The sequence below is a fragment of the Symphalangus syndactylus genome, chromosome 8, assembly GCF_028878055.3.
Source record: "Symphalangus syndactylus isolate Jambi chromosome 8, NHGRI_mSymSyn1-v2.1_pri, whole genome shotgun sequence".
Taxonomy (NCBI): domain Eukaryota; kingdom Metazoa; phylum Chordata; class Mammalia; order Primates; family Hylobatidae; genus Symphalangus; species Symphalangus syndactylus.
The window spans coordinates 104,199,042-104,226,997 of record NC_072430.2 but is presented as its reverse complement, the minus strand read 5'-3'; the positions used below and the strand labels follow the sequence as shown (position 1 = coordinate 104,226,997).

The window sequence follows — 27,956 nt, the reverse complement described above, 5'->3', positions numbered from 1 at the left end:
CACCAGGGTAAGGAAAGGAGGTAGGTTGGGCCTGTTAAAATGATCTGAGGTCTCACACTCTTTCCCAATTTCATTACCAGAAATTCTGAGGTGTGGCACGGTGGCTTATATCTCTAATCTTGGCACTTCGGGAGGCCTAGCTGGGAGGATCACTAGTGGCCAGGAGCTTGAGACCAGCCTAGGCAACATAGCAAGACTCCCAAGTCTGTAAAAAATAAAAATTTTAAAATTTTAAATTAAAAAAGAAAAGAAGCCGGGCGCGGTGGCTCACGCCTGTAATCCCAGCACTTTGGGAGGCCGAGACGGGCGGATCACGAGGTCAGGAGATCGAGACCATCTTGGCTAACACGGTGAAACCCCGTTTCTACTAAAAATACAAAAAATTAGCCGGGCATGTTGGCGGGCGCCTGTAGTCCCAGCTACTCGGGAGGCTGAGGCAGGAGAATGGCGTGAACCCAGGAGACGGAGCTTGCAGTGAGCTGAGATCGCGCCACTGCATTCCAGCCTGGGGGACACAGCCGGACTCCGTCTCAAAAAAAAAAAAAAAAAAAAAAAAAAAAAAAAAAAAAAAAAAGAAAAGAAATTCTAATTCAGTAAATCCAGAGTGAGCCCTGAGGAATTTGTGATTTGAAAAGATTCTTTAGGTGATTCAAATATTTACTTTTTTTCATGTCACTCTGACTCCCAAATGAAAATCTGTGTTTGAACATAAGCAGGTACTTAAGGCCAGGTCTGGAATCATTCACAAGACTCCTGGCGCCACAGCCACAGGCCTCTTCACTTGTATTAGCTGTGTGCCTCGGGGAAACTAGATGCATCGATGACAGCCTGACTCTATCAGGCGCCTTCTAGTCTTTCTTTTTTTTTTTTTTTTATTATTATTATACTTTAGGTTTTAGGGTACATGTGCACAATGTGCAGGTTTGTTACATATGTATCCATGTGCCACGTTGGTGTGCTGCACCCATTAACTCGTCATTTAGCATTAGGTATATCTCCTAATGCTGTCCCTCCCGCCTCCCCCCACCCACAACAGTCCCCGGAGTGTGATGTTCCCCTTCCTGTGTCCATGAGTTCTCATTGTTCAATTCCCACCTATGAGTGAGAACATGCGGTGTTTGGTTTTTTGTCCTTGCAATAGTTTACTGAGAATGATGCTTTCCAGTTTCATCCATGTCCCTACAAAGGACATGAACTCATCTTTTTTATGGCTGCATAGTATTCCATGGTGTATATGTGCCACATTTTCTTAATCCAGTCTATCATTGTTCTAAGGAGTCAACACAGTGTTTTTGGCTGGGTCAGGTGTGAAATTGGAAACATTCTTTGAGAGATCCTGTTCAGATTTCTATGTTAATTCAGGGTTCTCATGTCTAATTTCCCACTCTGATGCAATTATACATATGTAATCCATGTTGGCAGGTTCTGACCCTCAGATTCCAGCAAAATCTCCACCATGTATTTCTGAGAGTTCTTAGGGAGGACTCATTAGTGATTCTGATATTTTAATTCTCTCTATCTGCCCCATCTTCCCTCTCCTGGGTGCTGCCATGTTCACCAAACTCTCCTGAACCTGTTGGGCCTGCTGAGGTTTCCCCAGGATGCTCTTGTCTCTGTCCCCTCTGCTGGGTGCCTGAGCTGAACACCACAACCACTTTGGCTATACCACCAGCCCAACAGGCTTTTCTGTCCCCACCCCTTGCCCCTAACCTAGCAAATCTCAGGCTTCCAGTGTTGATTCAAGGGGACCCTGACTGCCAGGCTGCTGTTGGGAAGTGGGAGAAAATGTTTCTCTCCCTTTCTTCGTGTGAGACACTTTTAAAGGAACTGATCAATGTGACCTTATTAATCCACATACAAGATATTAGAAATAATTTTTCAGTAGTGAAATTAGTGGTATTCAAGATGTGTGCTTGGCTAGATTTTGATGAGGATATTCGAAATACTTTCTCAGCCATTTCTGGAGTATGGATTGAAGATTAGGGAATTTCAAATGTTAATCTACTAATATACTACATTGTAAATACAAGTTAAAATTAACTTAAGTACACATATATCACATTGTTCATTGTGAACTGCTTCAAAGTAAAATCCCACATAGATGATACAGCAAGCTCAGACATATTTCTAGTAGAGACCTGGATGAGAAGATAAATTCAATAGATAAACACTAACCAGAATTGCCCTTTGCATCCATATTTAAGAATTAGTAACTTGGCATGGTGGCTTATGCCTGTAATCCCAGCACTTTGGGAGGCCGAGGGAGGTGGATAACTTGAGGCCAGGAGTTCGAGACCAGCCTGGCAAACATGGTGAAACCCCATCTCTACTAAAAATACAAAAATTAGCCAGGCGTGGTGGCACATCCCTGTAACCTCAGCTACTCAGGAGGCTGAGGCGCAAGAATGGCTTAAACTTGGGAGGCAGAGGTTGCAGTGAGCCAAGATCATGCCACTGCACTCCAGCCTGGGTGACAGAGTGAGACTCTGTCTCAATAATAATAATAATAATAATAATAATAATAATAATAATAATTAGTAAGTTGGTCTAGAGTATAGAGCCTGACTCTTTCTTCTAAAATGAATTTGTTTTCTCTCAGGAGTGTCCTTAGACTCATTTAACTGGACTCTGGGTGGTCCATTCAACATCTTCCCAGATAGACCCAGACCCAGCATTCCATCTACATGTAGCCCTTGAAATTTTGCTACTGTGCTACTCCTTTCTTTTCAGTCAGATTTCTTTTCACTCAATAATTGGACTGACCCCTTCTCTTTCTCTTTTAAGAGCTGTTGATCACATTTGGAGTTCAATGACACTACTGTTTTGCTTTACTGTTGGAAGTTGGGAGAGACTAATTACTCATTCCTCCTTATTTATCAGTTCCAACCAATTTATAAATAGACTCAAGGAGTCAAGTTAGGATCAAAGTGCAGTACTGGCAAAGTTGATTTGGGTAGCGTGCAGAGATACTCTACCTTTCACTCCAGGTTGAACTTACCCACCAGTGAGATTAAAAATCTGGAAAAACGTAGACCTTCTCAGCAGCTGAAAATCTAAGGCAACTATAAAATATCAGGCTGTATAGAGCCGTTCCATCTGAAGTCAAGCAAGTCCAAGAGAAGAAAAACAAGTGAGGCATTTAGCACAAGCCATTGGCACATTAGACCCATCCAGTAGTGACCCAATGAACATCTGCTTCTCACCAATATCCTACTTCAGAATGTTGAAGTATGACCAAGGGGATATGAGGAGTAGGGTCCCCCTCTCTATGTACTCTAGATCAAATACTCTAGAGCATGTTCATGATCTCCCTTTCTTCCATACCCACTGTCCTTGGCTCAAGGACAAAATCGAGTTTTCAAGAAGACCTAAGGGGTCTTCTGTTCTAAAGGAATAGAAATTTCAGGAGCAGCAATATGGAATTAAACTCCTTTTTGGTTCTCTCCATCTTTCTTTCTTCCTAGGCAGCTAGAGGGTATTTGGGGTTAAGTAAGGGGCTCCTGCTTGAGAAGTTCTTCTCTTTTCTTGAAGGTCTAATAGACAATAGGGTGGGGCCCAGGAGAAAAAGGGCCTGGAGCTAGCCTTCAGGCCTGCCTATCTGGACCTTAAGTTAATGGGGGTAAACAAAGTCTGTAAATTTTCCATGTCTGTCCACTCCACCAGGATTAGAAATTAAAGAGACTTGGACCTAAAACGTAAGTGAATATTTAAAAGTTAGCATTTGCCAGTAATAATAACTTAGACTGACATGCCTACAGAACCACGTGGAAGCATCCCAGGTAGCCATTCAGAGTAGGAGGAGCCCAGTCATCAACCTGCTTTTCTTGGAGACCAGCATTTGACCACAGATGAGCCTTGTCTAAAGCACATGCATAAGTTTCCAAATGTATCCAGCGTTAGCATGAACCCCAACTATATTATCATAGGATGATGACTTGTTCTTCAGCCAAGATTGTGGGCCATTTTCATCTCTGCACACTCATATAAAAACAATGGGGTTTGGACACATGTTTGACTGCTCCTAATACAAATACTAGCCACTATTTTGGAAACCTGACAGTTGCTTTTCAGATTCTTTTCTAGTGGCCTAATGTTACAGTCTTAGAGAAACTTATTAAGGAATGATTACCTCATTTGAGTCTTTAATAGTCTTCAACCTCTTTTTATAGATATTAACTTGCAACTCCCTCATAGAACTATCATAATATGATTATGTTCCTTAAGTCCAACAGCTGTCCTTTACCATTGAGAAAACTGAGGCCTAGAACGTTGGCGCATTACCTTCTTAAAGATCTCAATTGACTTATCTGATTTATTTCAAATTTCCCCAAGCTATGAAGTTTGGTTCTATTGTGACATTGTTATCTTTGAGTCTACACAAATTTTCATTTTGGATGTGTGAAATTCTGCCTATTAGTCACTTCTTTTGAAAGGTGGAGAGTAGAAAGAAAGGGAGAAGAAGCAAATTATTGCTGATTATAAAGTAAGTCTTGCTTAATAAAATCCATATTCTGGCTTGATAAACTTTCCGCTAAAAGTCCTAATTAGCAACAGATGGTTTTGAGGTTCAGGAGACAAATTTACTTTCCAAATTCCCATTAGAAGTTAGTTGGAATCCTTGATTTTTATCTTTTTCTTTTGCTTGTTTGAATTTCTAACTTTTCCATAGAGAACATGAATTACATGAATAACTTAAACTGTTGTATAAAAGCTACTAATACTGTGAACAAGTTCAAATATATGAAAATGTTAACCCCATAAGAGGACTGTCTCTATAGAAGAGATGCCCTGCACTGAATCCGAATACAGCCTTAGAATTATTTTTTAAAGTTCTATAATTTGTAGAACTGTCATACTGCAGTTATATACTATATACATATAGCATTAAAGCTAGGTCTGTTGGGCTAATATGGCAGTGTGAATTCATTTTTGAAAACTCACTCTACTCCAAACAAATGCAATGGTACAATAATGGATAAAATACAGAAACATACAAAAAGAGTACCAAGAAATTCAACTGGCCTGAAAGGTGATATTAGTATCTTATCATGGAAGATACTAATCTGGCCATGGCCTAGTCATGGAAGAATTTTTGTTTTACTATCTGTATTTTTTTAATTAATGTTTTTAATTTGAGATAATTATAAATTCATATGCAATTGTAATAAATAATACAGAGAGATCTTGTGTAGTCCTTATCCAGTTTCCCACAATAAAATACCTTGCGTAACTATAGTGCAATGTCACAACCAGGCAATTGGCATTGATAGAATCCACCGATCTTATTCATGTCATGAGTTTTACATGCACTGATCTGTGTATGTATTTAATTTTGTGCAACTTTATATTGCATGTATAGGTTCACAGAGTCACCACTATCTCAAGCTACAGAAAAGATCCATGCCCTTAAGGATTCCCTGTGCTGCTGCTCTTTTTTTTTTTTTTTTTTTAGGCGGAGTCTCACTCGGTCGCCCAGGCTGGAGTGCAGTGGCACGATCTCAGCTCACTGCAAGCTCCGCCTTGCGGGTTCACACCATTCTCCTGCCTCAGCCTCCCGAGAAGCTGGGACTACGGGCGCCCGCCACCACACCCAGCTAGTTTTTTGTATTTTTAGTAGAGACGGGGTTTCGCCATGTTAGCCAGGATGGTCTCGATCTCCCGACCTCGTGATCTGCCCACCTCGGCCTCCCAAAGTGCTGGGATTATAGGCGTGAGCCACCGCGCCTGGCCTGCTGCTGCTCTTTTATAACCATAACTCCTGCCTGCGTCCTCTATCCCTATTCTCTGGCAACCACTGATCTGTTCTCCATCTCTAAAATTTGGTCACTTCAAGACTGTTAAAAAAATAGAAGAATCATACAGTATGTAAACTTCTGGGGTTAGCTTTTTAAACTCAGCACAATTCACTTGAGGTCCATCCAAGTTGCATGGATCAATTTCTCTTTATTGCTGAGTAGTATTTCGTGGTATGGATATACCACAGTGTATTCACTCACTCACTAAAGAATATCTGAGTTGCTTCTAGTGTTTGGCTATTACTAATAAGTTGCTATGTACATCTGTGTACATGTTTTCTGTGGATGTAAGTTTTGTTTCTCTGGGATAAATGCCCAGGTTTTTTTTAATCTCCAAAAATAAAAGCATAATAAGATGAAATCATGTACGTCATACGGTTTTCACATCTGGCCTGTGAGTCTGGCTCAAACAAATGTACTCACGCTAGAGATGAAGAAACTGGAATTGTCAAAATGATTTGCCAGAGTTATTCTGAATGTAAACTTAAAGCTGGAATTCTTTCTCAGTGAAAGCTTTGTTTATTCTTTAAGGCAGCCCTTTTAGAAGGGAAAGTCGCTTTGTACCTTGAAACATAATATCTGCTACCTCTGAGGTCTACCCAGATGTTTGGCATCCAGGATTTTTCATGTTAGTTTAGGTACTTATGTCTAAAATAGCCAAATTCTGCACACGTTTAAATGTCTGTGATTCTGAAAATTGATCCCTATGTCTATTCTTTTAATGAAGAGAGCAGTTTGGTGACCACGGACAATCAGGAATGCATTAGCACCAACAGGGGAAGAGCAGGAAGTCTGTAACCCTCTCAGCTGAAGCTAACTAGCAGCCAGAAATTCTTTCTCCCCATAAGCTGGAAAACAGCTGTCCCAGAAAATTGTTGCTCCAAAGGAGGAATTACTTACACTCTTTTTTTTTTAATGGAAGAGATCATGGCCTGGCTAAATGCAAGGCCATGTCAAGCGTCTGTTCATTCACAAAGGGCAAACTGAATATCCTCAACATCCAACTGGCAATCGCTTGAAAAAACAAAACCGGAAACCAAGAACCAACAAACCCTAAGCTTCATTGTAGCCTTTTTTGACTTTCATTTTATTCAAACAGATCACTGACTGTTTATATTTTAGCAATGTTTATCCATGGAAGAGGAGATGAAAAGACTTAACGACTTAAACCTAGGACGAACAAAACTTAAAAACCAAAAAACTCTAAATCCATCAATCCCAAAATGTGTATTTCAAAAGATAGGGAGCCAGCCTAATTTAACAATATGCTAAACAGGTAAAATATTTCACCTTAGAATTTAACTCCTCAGCAGTGAAACATGGAGCTTCTCCACTGTGTCTGGAAAAGACAACGCTTTGGTTCTATTGTAAGAGCTGTGAATACAGCCCAGGGCAGGCAGGGATCCAAATGACCTGAATATGCCACTTCCTACAACTAATTCAGAGGAAATGAATCTTCTACCTTTCGGATACTGGGCTGACTTTACATATGAATCGAATTGATCAAGGCCAATGAGATGGGATTTCACATAAGTAATAAAAACAATAATGGCAATAACAACTAACATTTATTGAGAGCAGCATTTATAAACACCAGCAGTGGGCTAGAAGTTTCATGGAGATCATTTCCCTGACTCTTCATGATAATCCTATAAGGTGGGTGTTATTATATCTACAATTTTATAGATAAGAAAACTGATTATTAGAGAGGAGAAGTATAATAACTTGACTAAGATCTTGTAGCTGTTAAGTGATGGATCCAGGACTCTAATTGTGAAGTCCAAGTTCTAAACTATGTGCTCAGCCTTCACTCAGAAATTGCACCATTAGAAAGCCATTTCTCCAGCCTAGGCAACATGGCAAAACCCCAACTCCACAAAAAATACCAGGGCATGGTGGCACATGCCTGTGGTCCCAGCTACTTGGGGGGCTGAGGTGGGAGGATCCACAAAGAAGGCAATTTTCCTGGAATAAGACATGGTCCCTTGTTAAATGCCATCCACCTTTGGAAGGGATTACGTGGTATCATGTTCTCAGTCATCAACTCCAGTGTCAATGAGTTCTTCAGGCCCTTTATCACTTGATAAGAAACTGAGAGGAAGTGTTTCTACAGGAATCAGAGGAGACTGCACATAGGAAGTCTAAAGGGGACAGTGAGGTTGTAGAGAAGCTACAAGAAGGCTATAACCAGAGTCCCTATGACTGCTGACATGCCTGCCTCAAGAGATTTAGAGCAAGCCCACTTTTATCCTTCCATCTGTAGAAGGCATTCTCTCCCACATAGCACTGGCCCTACTCACTGTCCCATTCTTTTATGCGGTAATTAACTTCACTGCTACTTCTAGGAGATAAGAACGTACATCCCTTGGAGACTCCCAGATGCTTTCGTCTACTTCTGTGGGTCTCACGCTCCACATGGATCCAGCCTTCTTGTCTCTTTCTATATCCAGTAACTCTTGATGAGGAAGAAACCCATTTACAAATTTTTTTTCTGAGACAGGGTCTTGCTCTTTCACCCAGGCTGAAGTGCAGTGGCATGATCACAGTTCACTGCAACCTCAACCTCCCAGGCCAAAAGGACTTATAAATTAAAAGGATGGATAGGGTGGAGATGAACACAAACTGAGGCACTCTAAGCACCAGACTCTGGACCAGGGCTTGATATCCATGATGATCTCATTAAATATTCACAGCAGCTCTCCCAGGGAGTTGTGATATCTCCATTTTGCAGGAGAGTACACCGACATCCAGTACCTCCTCACAGTTTGAAAGCTTAGTAAGAGACCAATCCAGGATTCAAACACATGTCCCCAGACTCCAATCTCCATTTCCCAGCCCTAAAAGACAGAGTAAATGGGCTACAAAATAAATAGAACAGAACCTCTTATTGAAATTAAAACAATATTCAAAGGTGAGCAAAAAGGGAGCTGATGCTTCTTATGTATCTTAGCCATCAAATGTAAAAGAAGGTTGAGTTGGCCTTTATGAGAGGGGAAAAGTAGTGAAAGTGATGGGCCACAGAAATCAGTTAACTAAATTCCTTTACAGCCCTTCACTTATTTGGTGAATGGCATGTGCTGCTCACGATAAACAGAAAAATGGCTTGGATTTCTCATCCTCAAATTCTTACCTGAGAGATGGTAACATTCTAAATAAAGGTACATTTCTTATTACAATCTGAGTTTGAGCCCCAAAGCCCAACATAATCTCCTGGTGAGGTGGGGTGTGCCATTGTGAGCCCTGGTTCCCATGTGGCTTCTAAGAGCAGCCAAGCAGGAGATAATCCTGGGCCTTCTCATCACCCTGATACTCGTGGGGCACTCTCAGTCTCTGTTGAGAGTAAGAGCTTTTAGCTTTTTCATCTCCTAGAGGAGCTTTTGCTCCAGTCCCTAGCATTATTTCCTAGAAAAGGGATGTGGCCAAGTTGTGTCCTTGGCTTTCATACACAAGTACATTCCCCTTGGCCTAAGGGAGAAAGCCTTGAGCTCCTCTTGTGATAGGTGCTTTGATCATGTCCAATTCACCCCATTGGTGAAGGAGGTATTTTGGGACACTGGACACCACACAGATAAGATTGACAGCAGTTTATTCGTCACTTATACTGATAGTCTGGGAGAGGACATTGCGCAACACACAGGGCCACACAGGGACTGCACTTGGGACCAAGGTGAACAACTAGGGGCCGTGGGAGGCAAGCTTGGCAGTATCAAGAGGGTGACATGCCCCTTGGTTCCTGTGGGAAAATGCGATTGGCCTCTTTGAATGATTCCACATGCTGGCAGGGACTGAAGCTTGCTCCTTGGGGATAAATAGGAACTGTGCTTGGTCCCCATGATAAGAAGGGTTATTGGCTAGGGAACCTTTTCCACACTAGCAGAGTGGGGAGGGGAACTTGTGTTAGGCCATCTGAGGCCTGTCCTGTTTTCTTCAGATGTCAAAGCAAGCATGCAATGGGACCTTAGTTCTAGTCCTTGTACCATTGTAGTACATGTCACTAAAGGATCAAACAAAAATAGAGAAGGAACTCTACAAGTTTTGATTTGTATATGCCCCGTTCCTTCAATGTACATGCTCTAGAGGTAAAGAAGCATGCGAGTCCCTCCTCTTTTACATTCCTTCATGAAGCCTTTGATAATACCGAGTCCTTTTTGATGGAATACCACAATAACCAGTGACTTAATAAATATTATTGTCTGAGGAAGCCAATCTTTATTTGAGTAGCTATTGCCAGGCAAATTCTTTATTAATTTATCAAATATTTATAGAAAATCTAAACAGACCATTTGTATAGGAGCTGTATCTGTCAGAGTTCTTTGGTTGCAGGCCACAGAAACTGAGTCTGGTTGACTTTAACAAAAAAAGGGAACTTACTGGACTGGATTTCAGTAGCTCAGAAAACTGGATAAAAAAAAAGAATTTAAAGAACCCAGGTTCAGAAAGGACAATAATCAGGACAGCTCTGACTAGGATCTTGGTAGCAGAAACTGACGAATACTCTATTGAGGGCAGCATGGGAGAAATGAATTAACTCTAATCCTTCTTTTAGTTGGCCTAGCGTTCAAACTGCAGGAGGAGTCTGACTGGCATGGCTGGAGTCTTGGCCCAGGGAAGGAGGACATGTTGATCGAAAATACAACCAAATCTGCAGTAGACAGCAGATGGTTGTTCAAAGGAAAACCAAATGACTATTTACCCAAAGAAAGAGGAAGGGATTCTAGGCAGGCAAAAACAAAAACAAAAACAGGCATACATTTCTAGAGCTGTGTCATTATCTTATATGAATTGGAAAATCAATGATTATTAAAACAGGTAAATCATATTTTAACCCACTATCTTGGTTGTGCTTTCTACAGTGTGTATTTGTGTACTTTTTTACTTGTTTCATTATAATAAAATATGTTCAGTGCCTCAATACCTGGTTGTAAGGTAGATTTGTTGTGGATTTAACCCTCAGACAGGCCAATCTGCCTTTAAGCCTTATCTCTTACTCTAACCATGTATCTTACAAAAATATATCTTTTTTCACAAAGAAGTAGAGATATGAATGGATCAGCAAAAAATATTTTAAGTGATTTTAAAATTATTTAATGAAAGCATTTTATGTAGATACTGCCCTGCTAGACTCATGGGCAGCAAAAAGATAGATGCACACCACAAAAAGTACAACTTCCCACACCTAAGTTTCTAATGAACATGTGCACACTCAAGCAATTAAATGACAGTTCAATAAGAAATATGTAACCCAGATGTCAGTGGAAACTCTACATTCTTTTCCTTCCCAATATTTACGTCCTGAAGAGTCCCAGAAGTTCCCATACTCAATGTCATTTTGAATCTTAGTTTCTGTTGCCGCTGAAGTCTTATTTTCACTTTTATTTTTGCCCCACAATTGTTGCCTTTTCTCTGTTCCATCTGAAACCAGAAATACCCCCACTAAAAAAAAGGGGCATGTTGAGTGCAGCAAACTCCACTCAAACACTGGTGAGAAGAAGGGTACCCACATCAAAGAAGAACTAACAGGTAAAAAGTGTTTGATTTCTATATTTTTAAAAGTCTTTTAACTATTTCCAGCAATTTAGGCCACAGCATCCTGTCATGTATTTCAGCCCTCTCCTTTTTTCACTGCTTATCAGTAATCTGTCCCATGTTACTATGCAAAGCAGTCTAGGTTTCCTCAATGCAGCTGCAGCCCTCCCTTGGTAGAAGCAAACACTAGCTGTTGGACAATTGATCACCTACTTCCTCATCAGTCTCTGCAAGAGAACTGGATCAGAATATTTTTTCCCAGGGGCATTAATCCTGCCACCCACACTTAGGGGCTTCAAGGGGGGCAGAAATGGCTATAGTTAACCTACGTTTTAAATAAGAGTTTGCCCTCTGTCACGACTGCTCTGAGTGGGCCCATGAAGGAGGGAAGGTTGCAGGTCTCAATGGTGTGGAAGAGTTTTTAGGGAAGGACTCACTTGAACTCGTGACTGTGACTTAAAAATGCAGGGATCAAATTGAAACTGAAAACTTCGGACTAAAATTTTGTAACCAAATATATACATATTGGTATATATATATATATATATGTATATATATGTGTGTGTGTGTATATATATATAGGTATATATATATATATAGGTATATATATATATATATATATATACACACACATATATATTTCTCTCACTTTCTTTTCCAAATCCCATCAAAATATCATAAGTAATATCAAAATAAGAACAAACCTATTGCACTACTGAAAACCAAGAGGGCATCTTCTGGCAAGTAAAAAATTTCTGGAATATATAAAGCAAATGGCATATCTCCCCGAAGCTGAAGAACCTGCAACCCATGTAGTTGGACAGAAAAAAAGAAAAAAAAGAGAGAGAGAGAAAATTAAAGATTAAAAGGAAGAAAAGAAGGAAGGAAGACAGTTAGTTTTCCAGAAGAACTTTGAAATCCTGAAATCAACAGTAGTTGGAATTAAAAGAAGGAGCTGGAAATGGGGTGACAGGCTGGGTGAATAATTAAAGAACTGTGGAACAGCTGCATGAGTTCCCTGCTCTCAGAATTGCTGGTTCTGTTGTTTGCCTGCAGGATACAGTTTTCCATTTGTGAAATAATTTTTAAACCCTGATACAGAGTATTCCCTGGATGGTTGTTGGGACCAGAAAAGCAGGGCACTCCCTAGGTAATATATGATCACTACGAGATTCGCAATGAAAAAACAGGTGACTCAGATAACTATTGGTTCTACATCTTTCTCTCTGCTTCCTTTATCAACTGCCAAAAGAAAGCTTGCTATATTCTAAACCTGTCCCTGCCAGAGAAGCAGAGATTTTTCACTTGGGCTGAGGAAATGGACCCTAGCTACCAATCCAGGTCATTACATACCATTGATAGACGTGAATATACAACAAAGAATCACCAATCATCTGAAGAAAAAGAATAGCGTAAAAGAGAGGGAACAAACCAAAAGAGTAGAAGAACTAATTCCTGAAGAAACAGAGTTAGTAGAAAAAAACAAAAGAGAGTTAAGAGCATGCCATATCCTAAAGAAGAGCAGATGTGTGTGAAAAAGAATCTATCAGGACCTTGGAAATTAAAAACATGATCACCAAAATAAATAACAGATGGCTCAAATAACAGAATTTACATAACAGAAAGTAGAGTTAGTAAATTAAAATATGTGGCCAAGGAAATCTCCTAGGGTATAGTAAAAAATAATGAGATGAAAATAAGTACAAAGTTGAGAGATGGGAAAGACAGATGCAGGAGATCCAACATTCATCTAATTGGAGTTCTAAAAAGGGAGAACATCAGGAGGAAATTATCAAATAAGTAATTATGTAGGCATATGAAAAAGTGTTCAGCATCACTAATCATTAGGGAAATGCAAATCAAAATCACAATGAGAAAAAATCACCATTTTACATACATTAAGATGGTTATTACAAAAAAAAAAAAAAACCCAAAACAGAAAATAACAAGTGTTGGCAAGGATGTGGAGAAATTGGAATACTTGGGCATTGCTATGGGGATGTAAAATAATGCAGCCACTGTGGAACACAGTATGGTGCTTCCTCAAATAATTGAATGTAGAATTATCATATGACCCAGTGATTCTAACTCTAGCTATATACCAAAAAGAATTAAAAGCAAGGACTCAGATTTTTGTGTACTGATATTCATAGAGCATTATTCACAGTAGCCAAAAGGTGGAAACACCCAATGTCTATGAATGGATGAAAGGATAAACAAAATGTGGTATAACCATAAAATGGAATATAATTCAGCATTAAAAATGAAAGAAATTCTGATACATGCTATAACATGGATGAACTTTGAAAACATGCTTAAGTGAAATACGCCAGATATGAAAGGACAAATATCATATGATTCTACTTATATGAGATACTTAGAGTAGTCAAATTTATAGAGACAGAAAGTAGAACAGTGGTTATCAGGAGCTGGAGGAAATGAGTTATCGTTTAATGGTTATAGTTTCAGCTTGAGTTGAAAAATTTCTGAAGATGAATGGTGATAATGGTTATGTCACAATGTGAACATACTTAATGCCACTGGGTTATATACTTAAAAATAGTTAAATGGCACATTTTATGTTTGTATATTTTACCACAATCAAAAACCCTTAAAGCAAAGCAAAACATATTACAGTATTGCTTTTGCATTTAAATAAATTAGACATTTTTATAAAGAAAGAACTATGGAAAGTTTCACTGAGCTGGAGTCTTCACATGGAACGAACTCATTGAGTGATGAGCAGAACTAACAGTAAAAGAAATAAGCCTAGACACATCATGACGAATTTTCTGAACTCTAAAATTAAAGAGAGAATCCTAAAAACCACAGACCAGAAAAAAGATTACTTTTTTTAGTAATCTTTATTGCTATGGACTAAATATTTGTGTACCCCCAAAATTTGTATGTTGAAATCCTACCCCCCAAGGTGATGGTAATAGGAGATGGGGCCTTTGGGTGGCAATTAGGTCATGAGGGCTGAGCCCACTTGAATGGGACTAGTGCTTTTATTAAATCCCAGAGAGCTCCCTTACCCCTTCTACCATGTGAGGACACAGCAAGAACCAGAAAGCATCAGACCCTGATATGGTTTGGCTGTGTCCACACCCAGATCTCATCTTGAATTACCATGTGTTGTGGGAGGGACCTGGTGGGAGGTAACTGAATCACGGAGGCAAGTCTTTCCTGTGCTGTTCTCATGACAGTGAATAAGTGTCACCAGATCTGATAGTTGTAAAAAGAGGAGTTCCCCTGCACAAGCTTTCTTCCTTTGCCTGCTGCCATCCATGTAAGATGTGACTTGCTAGTCCTTGCTTTCCACCATGATTGTGAGACTTCCCCAGCCATGTGGAACTGTAAGTCCAATTAAACCTCTTTCTTTTGTAAATTGCCCAGTCTTGGGTATGTCTTTATCAGCAGCATGAAAACTAACTAATACAGTAAATTGGTACCAGTAGAGTGGGGTACCTGAAAATGTGGAAGCAGCTTCAGAACTGGGTAACAAACAGAGGTTGGAACAATTTGGAAGGCTCAGAAGAAGACAGGAAAATGTGGGAAAGTTTGAAACTCCCAGAGATGTGTTGAATGGCTTTGACCAAAATGCTGATAATGATATGGACAATGAAAAGCAGGCTGATGTGGTCTCAGATGGAGATGAGGAAATTGTTGGGAACTGGAGCAAAGGTGACTCTTATGTTTTAGCAAAGAGACTGGTGGCATTTTGCCCCTGCCCTAGAGATTTGTGGAACTTCGAACTTCAGAGAGACAATTTAAGGTATCTGGTGGAAGCAATTTCTACACAGCAAAGCATTCAAGAGGTGACTTGGGTGCTGTTAAAGGCATTCATTTTTAAAAGGAATACAGGGCATAAAAGTTTGGAAAATTTTCAGCCTGACAATGCAGTAGAAAAGAAAATCCCATTTTCTGAGGAGAAATTCAAGCTGGCTGCAGAAATTTGCATAAGTAATGAGGAAGCAAATGTTAATCCCCAAGACAATGGGGAAAGTGTCTCCAGGGCATGTCAGAGGTCTTGACAGCAGCCCCTCTCATCACAGGCTCAAAGGCCTAGGAAGAAAAAGTGGTTTTGTGGGCCAGACCCAAGATTCCCATGCTGTTTGCAGCCTAGGGACTTGATACCTGCATCCCAGCTGCTCCAGCTGTGACTAAAAGGGGCCAAGGTACAGCTCAGGCCATGGCTTCAGAGGGTGCAATCCCCAAGCCTTGGCATCTTCCAAGTGGTGTTGAGCCTGCAAGTGCACAGAAGTCAAGAATTGAGGTTTGGAAACCTCTACCTAGATTTCAGAGGTTTTGAAATGTGAGGACATGAGATTCGGGAGGGGCCAGGGTTTGGCTGTGTCCCCACTCAAATCTCATCTTGAATTCCCACATGTTGTAAGAGGGACCTGGGGGGAGGTAGTTGAATCACAGAGGCAAGTCTTTGCCATGCTGTTCTCCTGATAGTGAATAAGTCTTGCCAGATCTGATGGTTTTAAAAAGAGGAGTTCAGGCTGGCTATGGCGGCTCATGCCTGTAATCCCAGCACTTTGGGAGGCCAAGGCAGGTGGATTACGACGTCAGGAGATGGAGACCAGCCTGGCCAACATGGTGAAACCCCATCTGTACTAAAAACACAAAAAATTAGCTGGGCATGGTGGCACGTGCCTATAGTCCCAGCTACTCAGGAGGCTGAGGCAGGAGAATTGCTTAAACCCAGGAGGCGGAGGTTGCAGTGAGCCAAGATCGCACCACTGCACTCCAGCCTGGGCAACAGAGCAAGGTTCTGTCTCAAAAAAAAAAAAAAAAAAAAAAGAGGAGTTCCCCTTCACGAGCTCTCTCTCTTTGCCTGCTGCCATCCATGTAAGATGTGACTTGCTTCTCCTTGCCTTCCACCATGATTGTGAGGCTTCCCCAGCCACGTGGAACCGTAAGTCCAATTAAACCTCTTTCTTTTGTAAATTGCCCAGTCTTGGTTAAGTCTTATCTGTAGCATGAAAACAAACTAATACAGACCCCAAATTTGCTGGCACCTTGATCTTGGACTTCCAGCCTCCAGAAATGTGAGAAATAAATTTCTGTTGTTTATAAGCACCCAGTCTACTGCATTTGTTATAGCAGCCCAAAATAACTAAGACATCTACCAAAGAGAAAAAAAGCATATTGGCATCTTATTTATAACATATGACACTAGAAAACAATGGAGTGATGTCTTCTAAATTCTGAAGGAAATTATTTTGAGCCTAGAATCCCTGCTTCAGCAAAACTGGTATTCATGTGTGTGGAGGGGAAGGCAATTTTTGAACACATAAGATCTCAGTTTGCAACTTATGAATTCTTTCTAAATCAATTATTGAAAGCTATAGTAAACTGAGAAATTGGTTTTAAAAAAGAAGTGTAATTCAAGGAAAAAATAGATACTAATAGGAATTTTAATTAAAATTAAATAATTATTGATAATATGGCTATATGACTATAATTTTTAAAAAAGATAAGTGTACCATAAAATATTTCATAATAATTAGAACTTAAAATTCAAAGCAATTTCAATGAAACTGGGAAAAGAGAAAGGGAAAGTAAGTGAGAGGGTTTTCCCTTATTCTGGGGGGGAGTGAGATTTTAAATACAGATTAAATATCAATTCTGAGAAAAATGTAAGTTTAAATATATTTATTAAAACCTAACAATAACTACTGGAACGGTAAAAATAAGATTTATAACTTTCAAATACCATATGAAAACAGAAAACCTTATCATCAAAAGAGAAGAACAACTACCCAAAACAACACAAAACAGAAAACAAGCAAAACCAAACCAAGACAAAAAGCCTTACAAAGAGAAGACACAAAATGAGAAAGCAAAAATAAGATTGATTGATATAACAAATACAGCACTTTCAAGTCCTAGGGACTGTTCAAAGTGCTTTACAAATATTAGCTGATTTAATCAAACATACAATTACCTCAGTAAATGTGAATAGGTTAAATTCCTCAATTAAGAAAACCAGATTCTGATGTCTTAAGTTGTGTTAAAACAAGACAAGAGAGAAAACAAGAGAAATAATATCTTTAAACAAAATGACAAAGTTTGTTAAAAAGCCAGGAAAATTACACCAAAATAAAACAAAACAAAGTAGCAGGGATGGCAATATTACTACTGAACAAACTAAAATTCAAATTGAACAGGATTAAATGGAATTTTTAAAAATTACATATGTAAATATATGTCACTATAATATATGCCATTATATTTCATATTTTTAAAATATAAAAATTTATAATATTTTAATTTTTTAAATACAAAATATAATAATAAATCTGTAAATTTGTAAAAAGCTTTAAGAGTACTAACCTATGAGCCTCAGGATAATATCAAACATGTTAATTCAAAACTATCAGAAATGTCAGGATTTGAATTGATTCATGGGGTTGCAAAGGGAAGGAGACATTTTTGGCAAAAAGAAATTACCCTACCTGGTCAGCGAGGCCACTAGTGAGGCCACTTTGACTAAAACTGAGGGTCTGTGGAGGAGGCTAAGGAAGAAATAAGATTAGAAAGGTGGAGCAGGTATAGATTTTACTTCCAGGAAAGGTGATGAGGATCAAGAGAGAGATGTGATTACAGGTGTCCTTTAGAAAGGTAAATCAGGGCCAGGCACAGTGGCTCACGCCTGTAATCCCAGCATTTGGCTGAGGCAGGTGGATCACGAGGTCAGGAGTTCAAGACCAGTCTGACCAAGATGGTGAAACCCCGTCTCTACTAAAAATACAAAAATTAGCCTTGCGTGGGGGTGGGTGCCTGCAATCCCAGCTACTAGGAAGGCTGAGGCAGAGAATTGCTTGGACCCAGGAGGCGGAGGTTGCAGTGAGCTGAGATCACACCACTGCACTCCAGCCTGGGCGACAAATTAAGACTTCATCTCAAAGTGAGACTCACTTCACAAAGTAAGACTTCATCTCAAAAAAAAAAAAGAGAAAAGAAAGGAAAGATAAATCAGGCAGCAGCGTGGAAAACTGGCTGGAGAAGAAATGGAGTATTGGCAACACCGGCAGAAGTACATATTCACTATTAGTTAATCAGTAGTACATTTCCACATTACCCTTATGCTCTTAGTCTATCAGAAAGAAGTATTTGGAAGTTGAGTTCAATAATATGAAAGTCTTCTGAAAATTGAGATGCTTTAAATATGTATTATTAATATCAATTATTCTCATTCTATAGTATTATATTTAAATACTTAGTCTCTAAATCATGATCATAAATTGGTATCTATAATCCTTATCCTGTAGGTAATTGAAAGCTTTGAAGAACTTGATCAAAGTGAATTCTTTCACCAAAGATCTAAGAATAGCCAGAAGATGTTCAATTACAGACGCAGTCCAGGCATATCTGCTCTTCCTCCCCTTTCTCTCTTTGCACTGTATCCCACTCTACCTTATACAGAGAGTTAGGATATGGAAATTTTGGAAGGGTCCTATTATCTACAAGAACATAGCCTCCTATGGGAGAATCTGTCTTTTTCAGGATATGAAATCAGTTTTATAATTTTAAGGAAATTTTTGATACCTACATTTTTAAGGAAATGTAATTCTTGACTCTGCGTAGGCCGTGCACAGGAGCAGGCCCACAGAGAACGGAGTTTCCTGGTTTTAGGAACTGTCGTTTAGTAATGCACTCTCCCAATCACCCGCATCAATGAAGGGGAGCCAAAATGGAGATAATCCCAATGGTAGATCATCCAAAAACACATGGCTCTTTAGTTTGGGAGTACATTCAATTACTTTTTCTTGCAGCTAGGTCTTTCTAAATCTGTATTCTCTGGTTAATGCTAAAGTAATTTGCTATCCCTGACCACACACTAATTTATAATGGGAAGAATGGCCCAGGTGGGCTGGTTGGCAATGGTGCATCAGCCTGAGATTAACCATTTGCCACAGATAATTACAAATGAGTAATTCAGAGCCAGATAATTGAGAATTCTTATATACTATATATTTTGTCTCAGGAGGCCAACTGTAAAATTCCTGTGATTTCTATGATTCTTTGTGCATGTGTGTGTGTAAGAGAGAGAAAGAGAGAAATTAAGAAGAATTTATGATAATTTTATGGTAATCCTTTAGCACTAAAAGAGAATTACTAAGGCCTTGCTTTTAGGAATTGAAGTAACTTATCTTTAGCTGCTTTCTAACTTTGAAAATGTGAGGATTTTAATTTTTTTTTTTTTTAAATTCAACCATAATCTTTAAGTAAATGACTTTAATGTCACATACCAGAAAGGGAACATATAAAGATGAGGCTTATCATTTCTCAACTAGTTTCATCAAGAATTATAATTTTCAATGGGTAAACTTTGAGAGAAACTATACTATTAATCATTAAACTCAAGAGTTTTATCAAAGCCTCAAACATTATCACTGGCAACAAAAGACTGAATATAAACATAGTTAATTATCTCTCTGGCTTTACCAAATACCATTCTGAGGTACTGAAGACACCTATTAAGATAGACATAATTATTATTGACGGATATGATTTATTTATATGTTTTCCATAATACCTATAAAATAAATAAGCTAGAGGAAATCATAATCAAAATGTGTATTAAAATAACATTGTCAATAGCTATTGAATATTTGGCAATAGCAGTCAATAAACTAATTACAAGCTTGTCAAAATTTTGTATTGGAGATGATTGTCCTTTACCCAACTATCATTTCCTTGATGCCCACACCCTTTCTTAGAGAGCATACCTGGCACTGCCTGGAAAGAGCACTAGAACACTGTGTCCTTGCCTATCTGAGAGTGTGAGCCCATCACACTGAAGCTGAGCCTATCACATTCTTTCTCCTGGTTTTGGATGTGCGGACTAGAAACACCATTTGTAATCAGAGGTGGGAGCTGCTGTTTTAGGAGCACTGGTAATGGGAATTTTTCCGAAGACAAAAGAATGAAACAGGTGCAGCAGAGACAAGGAACCAGGGGCCAGAGGGACAGGAAGAAGAAGAAAGTGAGAGTAAAAGAATTTTGCTGATAACCTTCTGCCTCTATAAAATGTTTTAGTTCTTGCTAAAACTGGACACCTTGAGATGCTGTATCCTTACAATAAACTTCTCTGTAATTAGCCCAGCTTAAGTGGATTTCTTCTGGCAACTATGCATATGAAACTGCTCAACCACTATGTTAATTTTCAAGACTTCTAAAGATGGCAACAACTTACATTTCCCTGCCAGAATTTTGGAGAGAGGCAAGCAAATCTGACATCAGAAATGTAGTTGTCTCACTTTTGGTTTAAATCCTGAATCAGTTTAGGGAAGCAGTGGGTGAAGATTATTTTTAAACAGCCTACAGTCAACTTATCCTACTCAAAAGTATGACCAAAACACTGAGAAGGCAGAAGAGATAAAGAATTTTTATTTTCTGATAAGTAGTGGTTATTTTGACATAAAATAATTATTATATGAAAGTCCTTTTAACCACTGTGACTTGGATTGACAATTAGAGAAAGAGAGAGAGTGAGAGAGAGAATAGAGTGAGTGTACATGTGTCCTACTCCGTGAAAGAGAAATCAGCAGATTCTTGAATCAACCATCTATTCTATTTCTATGATTATGTATTGGTTTAAAAAAGACTCCTTCTTAGTAAAGGCAAGTGTTGACTAAGCTATGTGTGTCACAATAAAAGCCATACACCTTTTTGGCCTGTTAAAACAAGGTTTAAGGAAAATGAGGAATAGTTCAAGCCAAGAACATCTGAGCAAATAATCAAATAAGAAAAACAATTAAAAGTTTGGGATGATATTAATAAACTGAGAAAAAAACACTGAGATAAGAATCTTGGGGGAAATAGAAAGCACAGTAAAAAAATAAATGGGGTGAGAGTTAAGATGTGAAAAGACTGAGAAGAACTTCATTCTTACAGTAACATAAGAAAAGTCATAATATAAAATTATACTTACCTATGAGACAATAGGAAAGTGGTAGACAAAAGAAACCTTGACAAACTAATTTTTAATAGAGCAAAACCTTTCATGGGTGATCAGAAAGTGACAACATCCTCTAGGGTAAGTTCTGTGTCTAGATATAGGCAGGCAGATGAGAAGACATGCCATAAACTTGATAAGTGTATCAGGTAAGAAGAGGCCAGCTGATGTATTGGCAATGGTAAAGGAAGGCAGGATGGACTGAGGTATGGAAGACCCCTTAAATGCAGCATTTTTTCTTGGCATAATAATTCTCCCCATTCTTTTCTTCCACAATTTGTTGAGAAAATCTGGGCATGCTGTATTAGATAATAAGAACTGGGGTAAATAGTTTGTTAATTTTAGAATTTATGGTAATCTAGCTAGAAATTAGACTTTTTAATGTTTGCTGTAGCTATAGATGCCAGAAGCTTCAAGTTCCTCTGGCATCTTTGTTTTTGTCCCCCTTCTTGACTTTCAGCTTCCCTAGGTATTCCTCCTCAAAAAGAGTAGTGTTGTACAGCTCTTTCAGCTATAATCCACTGTTATAATACTGGAGCCCTGCTGGTGTGGTGATAAGCCATGGCAGATAAGAAGCATTCTATACTCTTCTAATTAAATCTCTATGTTTTATTGGGCCTGTGTATTTTACAAGTTTTTCTCCAGTGGTAAAGACCTTTTTCCCTCTCTTGCCTCTCCTCCTATCCCTGACTACTCCAATCCCAATCTATTTTCTTAAAGCCTTGACCCTTGTTGACTATGTCTTTCCTCCTTACATGAGACAGGAAGACTGGAGGGAGCTTCAGTGGGAAGAATGTCCTTCCCCCAATTGGGATAAAGTTCTGAAAGATTCTTTCCCCATGGAGCATACGCCATTGTTAGGAAGAGGTCTCTGGGTATAGTTCCCATTGGGATATTTCTGGGTATATTTCTCACTCTTCCTCTTCTCTTCCAGAGCTACCAGGGGATCTTCCTTCGCTCTTCACTGTGAGAACCTGCTGAGGTCCCTGAAAATACAGTCTGTGAAAGTGTAGGGGCCACCTACTACTGTGATTCCCAGGAGTTTCTCATTCAAGTCCATACTCAGCCTCCAACAATTTATGAAAATTACTGTGTAAAGGTTCTGTCTACTTTATGGCTTGAGTGCCTTCTGCTTCAGGTAAGAAGCTCTTGGCTATGTTTCTCTGGATGAACCTGTCTCCCCAGATTTTGGGGAGAAGCTTTGCCCTATAACCTCAGTTCTCTGATGTGTCCAATAAGAGTCATTGATTTTCAGTTTTCCAGCTTCTTCTTGTTGTAAGGATGAGAGTGATGACTCAGGCTGTTAACACGTCAGAACTAAAACTGGAAATCACATTTATATATTTTCATCCAACAACTACAAAGTACACTTTCATTTCTAGTACACATGGAAGATAGACCATGGCAGTACATTTAAAGGATTGAAATAATACAGAGTATTTTCTATGATCAAAATAGAATTAAGTTAGAAATCAATAATAAAAATTGATACATGAAAAATCTACAGTATTTGGAAACTAACACTAACTTCTGAATAACCCATAAGTCAAAGGAGAATCAAAGGGAAATGAGAAAATGTTCAAACTAAATTAAAATGACACTACAAAATATCAAAATGCATGGAATAAAACAAAAGTAGGGCTAAGGGAGTGTATTAGTTAACTACTATTGTATGATAACTTTGCCAAAAATATAGTTATTTAAAACAATATATAGTTATTATCTCACAGTTTCTGTGGGTCAGCAGTCTGGGCATGACACAGCTGGCCTCTGCTCCAGGGTGTCACAAAGCAGCAATTAAGATGTTAGCCGTGGCTGCTGTCTCAGCTAAAGACTTGACTGGAGAAGAATTTACTTCCAAACTCATGCAGTTTTTAGCAGGATTCAGTTCCTTCCCATAAAGAAAACTCAAGGCCCAGATGGTTTAACTGGTAAATTATATCTTTAAAGGGGAAATAATGCCAATCTTACGTAAGTTCTTTCAGAAAATAGATGAGAAAACAATACTTCCCAACTTTGTTGTGAAGCCAGAATAACCCTAAAACCAAAATTGGCAAGTACATTACAAGAAAAGAAGTAACAGACCATTTTCCCTAATTACTACAGATGGAGAAGTAAGTTTTAACAAAATTTTAACAATATAACTCTAGCAATGTGCACATAGGGTAATACAGCACAACCAAGTGGGGTTTATCCGAGGGATTCAAGGTCACTTTAATGTAAAAATGTGACTCGTCGTGAGGTGTGGTGGTTCATGCCTGTACTCCCAGCACTTTTGGAGGCCAAGGCAGGAGGGTTGCTTGAGCCCAGGAGTTTGAGATCAGCTTGGGCAACATAGGGAGACCCTATCTCTACAAATGATTTAAAAATTAGCTGAGCATGGTGGCACACATCTGTAGTCTCAGCTACTCAGGAGGCTGAGGCAGGAGGAGCACTTGAGCCCAGGAGTTCAAGGCTGCAGTGAGCCGTGATCTCACTACTGCACTCCAGCCTGGGCGACAGACCAAGACTCTGTCTCAAAAAAAATAAAATAAAATAGTTCATCACATTAACAGAATAAAGGAGAATCATCATGTAACCTTCTTCATAGATATAGAGCAATAATTTAACAAAATTCAACTCCTTTGTAGTAAAATCACTCAGGAAGTATAAATAGAAGGAAACTTTAATAACCTGACATGAAAACTCTATGGCTACAAAAGACTTAATAGTGAAGTTTTGGATACTATCCTACTAAGTTCAGAAATAACAAAAAACAGTTTGTTCTTATCACTTGCATTCAGCATTGTACTGGAAGTCCCAGCCAATACTACAACATGGCAAGAGAATAAAATAAAATGCATAAATATTGGGAACGAGTAAGTAAAACTCTTTATTCACAAATGATATGATTACGTACATAGAAAATGCAAAAGAATCTACAAAACTCTGCTAGGTCTCACAAGTGAAGTCAACAACAAACAACTGGAAGATAACATTTTTTAAATGATGGATAGTAGCATCAAGAAACATAAAATACCTAGGAATAAATTTAATGACAGATATACATGTTTGCTAGACTGACGACTATAAAACATTGATGAGAGAAAGAAAATCTAAATAAACGGAGAGCCATACCATTTTCACAGATTGAAAGATTCAATATTGTGAAGATATCAGTTATCCCTTGTAATAGTTTCTTATGGTTGTTTAACAATTTACCAAAAGTTTAGTCAGTTGAAATAATACAAACTCCTTATTTTATAGCTCAGGAGATCAAGGAGTCAGATGTGGGTCTCATTGGGCTAACATAAAGGTGTCAAGACTCTTTTCCTTCTGGAGGCTCTGGGGAAGAATCCATTTCCTTGTCTTTTCCATCTTCTAGAGGCCACCCACTCTCCTTGGCTCATGGCCTCTTCATCCGTTTTGAAACATCAACAACAGCATTTCAAGTTTTTTTTGTATTGCATCATTCTGACCTCTTTTTCTGCACCCCTTTTCCATAGCTAAGGACTGCTGTGATCACATTGGCCCCATCCAGATAAGCCAGGATAGCCTCCCTATTTTAAGGTTAATTGGATGGCAAACTTAACTACATCTGCAACCTTAATTTCCCTTTGCCACATAGCCTAACGTATTTACAAGTTCCAAGGATTAGAATATGAACGTCTTTGGCAGGGGGTGAGGGGAAGGGAAAAATTATTCTGCCTGCCATTTTCCTCAAATGATCTGTAAATTCAATACAATTCCAACAAAATACTGGCATACCCTTTTGTAGAAATTGACATGCTGATACTAAAATGTATAATGAATACTAAACAACTTAGAACACCTGACCCTTGTGCAACATGAGGGTTAGGGGCACCAACCCCCATGCACTTAAAAATTTGCATATAACTTTTGACTTTCCAAAAATTTAACTACTAACTGGAAGCCTTACTGATAACAGTCAATTAACACTTATTTTGTTTGTTATATGTACTATAACAAACTGTATTCTTATAATAAAGTAAGCTAGAGAAAAAATGCTATTAAAATCATAAGGAAGAGGTAATACATTTACAGTACACCTGGTATTTATTGATACTGTAAGTTTGCATTGTCTGTTTACAAGATCGATTGTCTGTCTGAAATAGTGGGTGACCATAGCTGCAGACCTCCATCTATGGTACATATCAAGCAATTCGACTTTTTCTTGTAGTGTCATAATTTTTCTCTGCTTCTTGGGAGTGCTTCCAGCATCACTAGTAGCACTTTGTATGGGTCCCATGGTGTTACTCAAGGTCTATGCTGTTTCACTAAACTCACTGAAAAGTATGCAAGAACTGAGAGAAATCACTTTCCACTGCAATATGCAATATACTGAGGAGACAAACTGCTCATGTGGAGATGATTAGCATCACATGGCATTTTAAGCAGATACTTGCAACATTTGAGCTCATGGAAATAGCAACAGGAGGTAGCTATGAAATTATGACAGTAGTACAATATGTACAACAGTGAATTTTATGTAGTTGTGATTCAGTACTGCATCTTTACATTTGTGTACATTTCTCTGGACTGTGAGTGGCACCATCTATGATCTGTAAATGCTTATATGCATAAGTTTTGATAAATTCTAACTTTCTATAAAAGATCTATGTATATTTTATGGTACTAAAGGATAAAATAGGTTAGTATCTATATATGTTTTATGCATTCATGACATATCTAACTTTTTCTTCATTTGGAGGGTATTTCTAGGCTACGCGGTTCTTCTGTAAGTTTTTTCAAATTGTCACAAATCTCAAAAAAAATTTCAATATATTTATTGAAAAAAATTCATGTTTAGGTGTACCTGTGCACCTAAATCCATGTTGTTCAAGCACCAAAGGTACTTAAACAATCTTGAAAAGGGTAACCAAATCTGGCAGGCATTCACTACCTGATTGGAATATTGTCAATAAAGCCACAGTGATTAAGAAAATGTAATACTGGTATCAGAATAGACTAATAGATCAATAACAAATGGTGCTGGAACATTTGGATATCCATATGAGAAAAAGAAGGACCATGATGAATACCTTACATTCCCAAAAATTAACTCAAGATGGATTACACACTTAAAAGTTATACTATAAAGTCCCTAGAAGAAGACACAGGAAAATATCTTTGTGACCTTGTGATAGGCAAAGTTGTCTTAAAATATGAAAAGACCTAATTCTAAAGGAAAAAAATTGATAAACTAATAAACTGGATACAATTTTAAAATTCTGCTTATCAAAAGACACTATAAAGAAAATGAAATCTGAATAGTAAACTTGGAGAAAATATTTGCAGTACATGTATCTAACCATCATGAGTGCATGTTGCATCACCAAGACCCCTCTCTGAGACTAGAGGATTGTGCAATGAGCTGCTTAGAAAATTGTTGGCTGACAGTTCTCAGTTGACAACCCTCTTCAAGAATTGCTTAGGCTGAAGATGTCACACCCCCTTTTCGGGGTAGTCCGCCTCTAATATCCTATTGACTCAGGAGTGGAAATGTTTGGTCCTGCACTGCAACTTAGGAAAATTCTGAAGGCCCACCAGGTTCAGAATTTCATGTTGTGACTACACAGATGGCCAATTTCTCCCTTTAACGATCTTCCTTTTTCCTACAGATGTTGATCCCAAGAGCACTCCCTAATACTTCTCATACATTTGCCTCTCCATCTGCTTCGTAAGAAACCCATTCTGAGAAGCATTGACAAAAGACTTGTGTCCCTGATAGATAAATTACTCCTACAAATCAATAATTTTAAAGTAAAACAACCAAAGTTTTAAAAATGGGCAAAATACTTAAATAAATACTTCACAATAAGGGATATACAAATGGTTAATAAACTTATGAAAAGATTGTCAAGATAATTAATCATCAAGGAAATGCAAATCAAAACTACAATGAGAATACCCACACACCCATTAGAATAACTGAAAAATAAAAGTATTAACAATACCAAGTGTGGGAGATAACATGGAGCAACTGGATCTTTCATACATGGCTAATGGAGTTGTGAATTGATGTAATCACTTTGGAAAACTACTTGAATGTTTTACAATGTTCACGATATACCTACCTCATAATCCAGCAATTCCACACTTAGATATTTACCTACAAGAAATGAAAACATATATCCACGAAAAGATTTAAACAAGAATGTTCATTACTGCTTCATTTATTAATTTAAAAATAACCAAATTAACCATCAACAAAAGGATAGATAAAGAAGTTGTGGCATTTTCATACAATGGAATACCACATAGCAATAAAAAGAAGGAACTACTGATAGATGCAACAACATGAATGAATCTCAAAAACACTCTGTTAAGTGAAAGACGCTAGACTCCCCAGAATGACATACTGTGTGTTCAGTAACAGGCGAAATTAACATATGAAGATAGAAATCAGAGCAGTGATTGCCTGAAGAGGAGGGGCTATAGACCTTGAAGAGAACTTTCCAGGGTAAGAATTTTCTAGGGTGATGGCAATGTTCTATAACTTAATTGGAATATTGATTTACAGGGTCATATATTTGTCAAAATTCATCAAACTGTACACTTGAGATCTGTGCAGTTTACTGTGAGAGGGAAGATATTATTTGACAAAAAAATGTAGAGAGAAAACTGCTAATAAAGCATCAGTAAGACAGGAGAATAGTGGT

General features: G+C 38.4%; 1 long non-coding RNA gene across 1 annotated transcript in view; it reads left to right on the top strand.

Annotated features, from left to right (window-relative positions):
• LOC129488249 (uncharacterized) overlaps positions 1-27,956 on the top strand; it is a 236,333-nt gene that overhangs the window by 174,766 nt on the left and 33,611 nt on the right. Inside the window, exon 2 of the long non-coding RNA XR_008659628.2 lies at positions 22,229-22,432. This is a non-coding gene — a long non-coding RNA (uncharacterized lncRNA). The remainder of the gene's footprint in view (positions 1-22,228; positions 22,433-27,956) is intronic.